Here is a 6,442-nt window from a genome sequence, read left to right on the forward strand (position 1 = left end):
GTTGGAAAATGAAATCTGCATCTCCATAAAGTTGGTCAGCAGCAGGAAGCATGAAGTGCTCTAAAACTTCCTAGTAGTAGACGGCTGCGTTGACCTTGGACCTCAGAAAACACAGTGGACCAACACCAGCAGATGACATGTCACTCCATACCATCACTGACTGTGGAAATTTTACACTGGACCTCAAGCAACGTGGATTCTGTGCCTCTCCTCTCTTCCTCCAGACTCTGGGACCTTGATTTCCAAAGGTAATGCAAAATTTACTTTCATCAGAGAACATAACTTTGGACCACTCAGCAGTCCTTTTTGTCTTTAGCCCAGGCGAGACGCTTCTGACGCTGTCTCTTGTTCAAGAGTGGCTTGACACAAGGAATGCGACAGCTGAAACCCATGTCTTGCATACGTCTGTGCGTGGTGGTTCTTGAAGCACTGACTCCAGCTGCAGTCCACTCTTTGTGAATCTCCCCCACATTTTTGAATGGGTTTTGTTTCACAATCCTCTCCAGGGTGCGGTTATCCCTATTGCTTGTACACTTTTTTCTACCACATCTTTTCCTTCCCTTCGCCTCTCTATTAATGTGCTTGGACACAGAGCTCTGTGAACAGCCAGCCTCTTTAGCAATGACCTTTTGTGTCTCGCCCTCCTTGTGCAAGGTGTCGATGGTCGTCTTTTGGACAACTGTCAAGTCAGCAGTCTTCCCCATGATTGTGTAGCCTACAGAACTAGACCGAGAGACCATTTAAAGGCCTTTGCAGGTGTTTTGAGTTAATTAGCTGATTAGAGTGTGGCACCAGGTGTCTTCAATATTGTACCTTGTCACAATATTCTAATTTTCTGAGATACTGAATTTGGGGTATCTCTTTGTTTCTACACTCACTGTCCATTTTATCAGCTCCACTTACCATATAGAAGCACTTTGTAGTTCTACAATTACTGACTGTCGGTCATCTTCTAGACCTTCATCAGTGGTCACAGGACGCTGCCCAAGGGGCGCTGACCATTGAAGAACAGGGTGAAAGCAGTTTAAAAAAGTATGTATAGAAACAGATGGACTACAGTCAGTAATTGTAGAACTACAAAGTGCTTCTATATGGTAAGTGGAGCTGATAAAATGGACAGTAAGTGTAGAAACAAAGAGGTGGTTTTAATGTTATGGCTGATCAGTGTATGTATATATATATACAGTGTATCACAAAAGTGAGTACACCCCTCACATTTCTGCAGATATTTAAGTATATCTTTTTATGGGACAACACTGACAAAATGACACTTTGACACAATGAAAAGTAGTCTGTGTGCAGCTTATATAACAGTGTAAATTTATTCTTCCCTCAAAATAACTCAATATACAGCCATTAATGTCTAAACCACCGGCAACAAAAGTGAGTACACCCCTAAGAGACTACACCCCTAAATGTCCAAATTGAGCACTGCTTGTCATTTTCCCTCCAAAATGTCATGTGATTTGTAAGTGTTACTAGGTCTCAGGTGTGCATAGGGAGCAGGTGTGTTCAATTTAGTAGTGAGAGCTTCACACTCTCTCATACTGGTCACTGAAAGTTCCAACATGGCACCTCATGGCAAAGAACTCTCTGAGGATCTTAAAAGACGAATTGTTGCGCTACATGAAGATGGCCAAGGCTACAAGAAGATTGCCAACACCCTGAAACTGAGCTGCAGCACAGTGGCCAAGATCATCCAGCGTTTTAAAAGAGCAGGGTCCACTCAGAACAGACCTCGCGTTGGTCGTCCAAAGAAGCTGAGTGCACGTGCTCAGCGTCACATCCAACTGCTGTCTTTGAAAGATAGGCGCAGGAGTGCTGTCAGCATTGCTGCAGAGATTGAAAAGGTGGGGGGTCAGCCTGTCAGTGCTCAGACCATATGCCGCACACTACATCAAATTGGTCTGCATGGCTGTCACCCCAGAAGGAAGCCTCTTCTGAAGTCTTTACACAAGAAAGCCCGCAAACAGTTTGCTGAAGACATGTCAACAAAGGACATGGATTACTGGAACCATGTCCTATGGTCTGATGAGACCAAGATTAATTTGTTTGGTTCAGATGGTCTCAAGCATGTGTGGCGGCAATCAGGTGAGGAGTACAAAGATAAGTGTGTCATGCCTACAGTCAAGCATGGTGGTGGGAATGCCATGGTCTGGGGCTGCATGGGTGCAGCAGGTGTTGGGGAGTTACATTTCATTGAGGGACACATGAACTCCAATATGTACTGTGAAATACTGAAGCAGAGCATGATCCCCTCCCTCCAGAAACTGGGTCGCAGGGCAGTGTTCCAGCATGATAATGACCCCAAACACACCTCTAAGACGACCACTGCTTTATTGAAGAGGCTGAGGGTAAAGGTGATGGACTGGCCAAGCATGTCTCCAGACCTAAACCCAATAGAACATCTTTGGGGCATCCTCAAGCGGAAGGTGGAGGAGCGCAAAGTCTCGAATATCCGCCAGCTCCGTGATGTCGTCATGGAGGAGTGGAAAAGCATTCCAGTGGCAACCTGTGAAGCTCTGGTAAACTCCATGCCCAGGAGAGTTAAGGCAGTTCTGGGAAATAATGGTGGCCACACAAAATATTGACACTTCAGGAACTTTCACTAAGGGGTGTACTCACTTTTGTTGCCGGTGGTTTAGACATTAATGGCTGTATATTGAGTTATTTTGAGGAAAGAATAAATTTACACTGTTATATAAGCTGCACACAGACTACTTTTCATTGTGTCAAAGTGTCATTTTGTCAGTGTTGTCCCATGAAAATATATACTTAAATATCTGCAGAAATGTGAGGGGTGTACTCACTTTTGTGATACACTGTATATATATCTCCCTCTGGTCTGTCTGAAATAGAACAGAAACTCGTCATTACTGGCACGTTAACAGAAAGTAATTAAAGCTCAGGCCGGCGTGGAGGCGTCGAATAGAAACGTTCTGTGATTTAAAAAAGCAACACGCACTAATAGTACGATGAACTGAATTAAACTGAAACTGACCCTGATGAAAAGCTGACAGAAAATTAAGTGAATTTATTTCCTTGTTAACTGCACAAATTACCTGCTTAATTAAAATCCACTGACATCCAAGCAAAAATGGTAATTAACACCCGCAAACACACCGATAATTACGGAGCAGCCAGAACAACCTGACATTCGGTGAACCCTCCATGTAGCGACGCCGTTTCCTTCACACTGGAGGGGTGTGGATATTATTTAGCCTGCCTGTGGCTGAAGCGGGTTAACGAATCAGCGGGGGAGTGTTCCGGAGTTATTCCTCCCTTTTTTTTTTTTTACAATGAGCGATTATCACAGACACGGCAATTAAAGATCTTTTTTTTTGTTCAATTCTTTTCAATCGGCGTTAAGTGGGTTGAGAAAAGTGGTTAAGGGCAAAGTGAGACGGTGAGGTGCTTCGGGGAATAGTTTTAATAAGACTGAAACAATTAAAGCCTTGACAATCCAGCTGTAATTCGGTGGGAAACGGCTGTTTTCAGGCAGGAGCAGAAGTTTAGAAGAGACACGTTTGTACCGTCCGGTGTCTCACAACTCTCAGCGTCCACAGAATGCTCGTTCTTAGTAAATAAAACGGCATTTTGCGACGCATGGCACAGATAATGTGGACGCTGGACTGTTTCCTCTGCGGTTTCTTTGTATATTAGTGATTTTATTCATCATCTCTGTGCGGCTGGCGTAGAGCGGCCAGCCGAAGCCACGATTACAGCAGTAATGAGGAGTCACTTCAACCATCCGACCCTGCATTCACACCGACAACGAGGTTTCGCATCCTATCACCAGGATCGCCGACCGCTCGTCACCCTGCGTTCACACCGGCAGCATCGTTATCGTCTGTGGGCGTTTGGTTGCCAAGCAAAAGAAAACAGCAAATGCCATGGTGGTACATCGTAATTTACTGACTAGTGTCTACAGAACGTCTTGATCACAAATCATACATGGACACCCTTTCCAATTCTACTACATGAAAAGGTTATGCTTCCAGCTTTGCAACAACAGTTTAGGGAAGGCTCTTTCCTGTTCCAGCATGACTATATCCCTGTGCTTTCTCGTCCAACCTCACAAACGCTGTTTACATTTCATTTCCTTTTATCGTATCTTCAGTAGAATATTAATCCATATTTTACAAACATATTCAAGACACGAAAACATACATACACACCGCTCAGGTGGCGCAGCAGTAAAACACGCTAGCACACCAGGGCTGGGATTTCGAATGCATCGCATCGAATCTCAGCTCTGCCATACTCTGCTCTGCTTTTGTGTCGGCTGTGCTGTTGTTTCCTATGATTTTTGTGATGATTTTTGTGTTGACCTTTTCAAAGCTCCTCCAATGAGACGAACTGTTTGATATGAGGCCATAAAAGCGGCTCAGGCTGTACGAACAACGCTTGACGTGACTTATTGTACTAAAACAACAAGGGAGGAATTTTAGGCACAACAATTGCTAACAGGTGTAATAAATCAAAAACAATTGAGGCTTTCCTGACCAACATTAGTGCACAAATTCCCACAGACATACTTCAAAGCCTTGTGAGAAGCCTTCTAGATAGATAGACAGACAGACAGACAGACAGACAGACAGACAGACAGACAGACAGACAGACAGATAGACGGATAGTAGATAGATAGATAGATGGATAGACGGATAGACGGATAGTAGATAGATAGATAGATAGATAGATAGATAGATAGACAGACAGACAGACAGACAGACAGACAGACAGACAGACAGATACTTTATTAATCCCGAAGGAAATTAAGGAAATCTAAGAAGCGGCTGTTGTTCAAGCTGAAAAGATCACACAGAGGTCACTCTGTTTACGTCCGACAAGCTCATGGTCAGGTGAACCGGGTTAAACAGGAGCTCTTTTCATTTTAATCCCATGTCAAAGAACAGAAAGGAACCGCAGGAGCGCGTCCCTCAGAGGGCCCCGGAGCACCTGAACCACGGTCACTCCCCACTGAAGCTCTCCTGACCGATCGATTTTATTTTCGGACGTGAGTTTACATAGAGGGACTAAACGGCTCGAAACGAGCACTCGCAGGATCCGTCCTCCCCGCTAAAGCAGGTCTTAATGATCTCTCGTACCAGACACACGGCTCACAATCGATATGTTTGTCTGGAGGAAGAGCTTATGGTGACTGAGAGAAGGCTCAGAACGAGACGACAGGAAGAACTACGAGCGTATTGTAAATAACATGAAATACACGGCTGTGGTTTGCCTACCCAGTGCTTAAGACTTTGAGCTATCAGTTCAATGCTTGAGACTTAAATCGAGGGTTCTTCACCAAGCAGCCATTGTTGGGCCCTTGAGCAAGGCCCTTTACCACCTCACCTATATAATGTACTTTGATTTTCGAGCAATACTTTACTGTATACTGTAACTACCCTCTGACTTAGAGAACATTTTAAAAAAGAACATTTTTAAACAACTTAGTTTATTTACCTTAAGTCTGGCAACCCTGAACACGCTTAGAGATGCTGCAGGAGTTTCATTCAAACATTATTGATATCTTAGCTCGATGTGTGAGATGAGCTACAGCTTTAGTAAAGTGAATGCCAGAAACTGACGTGGTCCACATTAACAGTAATGGAAGCTTACCTGATATGAAGATTGGCAGGAAGCTTGGTTACAGAATCATGTCCTTCTGCCTTGAAGGTGAAGATGACCGACTTGTCGGTTCTTCTTAATAGTCACCGGCACCTCGTTTTGCAATAATTTGCTCCAGGTGGATGTGTTTCTATTTTATCACGGTCTCTTCCTCACAGAGTTGCCAGCTCCTCTTTTGGCAACCTGCTTTCTCTGGAACCGTGATGCCGGTTTTTATATGAACCCAGCAAGCGTTACTGCATTTTTCAAGGAACAAGAACAAGCATGAATTGCGGTCCAAAGCCTGTTCCCTTCTCTGTCCTCTTTTCTGTCCTGTTCTTGGGTTGTCGCAGATGCTCTGGGTCACAATCTAACAACCGGTTTTAATTTCTGTTGTTTCTGTGTTTCGTCCTCTTCCTCTGTTGCATCTGGGGATGTTTTTGTGACTTTTATTTACTACCTGGTTTGTTTCTGTTATTTTTTAGACTGCTTGTCTGTCGGCGCCCCCAGAAAGTGCTCCAGGTCTCTTGTTGGCTCCCCCAGATGGTGCTTCAGGTCTCAAGTCGGCACCCCCAGTTGGTGCCTCAGGCTCCTCGTCGGCGCCCCCAGAAGGCGCTTCAGGTCTCTCGTCTGCACTCCCAGGCGGCGCTTCGGGTCTCCTGTTGGCAACTGGTATTCTAGAACTCTTGTCCTGCCTGCCTCAGAACTTTCTGAATGACTTTAAATTTATCCCTCTAATAAATTTGTTGGTTTGTTGGGGCATGCTGGGAGTCGTGCCTTTAAGAGGGCGCTACTGTCACGGATTCAGCCCTCCGTGCTGCAGTTTAGAGGT

Source organism: Trichomycterus rosablanca, chromosome 20 (genome assembly GCF_030014385.1).
Source record: "Trichomycterus rosablanca isolate fTriRos1 chromosome 20, fTriRos1.hap1, whole genome shotgun sequence".
Taxonomy (NCBI): domain Eukaryota; kingdom Metazoa; phylum Chordata; class Actinopteri; order Siluriformes; family Trichomycteridae; genus Trichomycterus; species Trichomycterus rosablanca.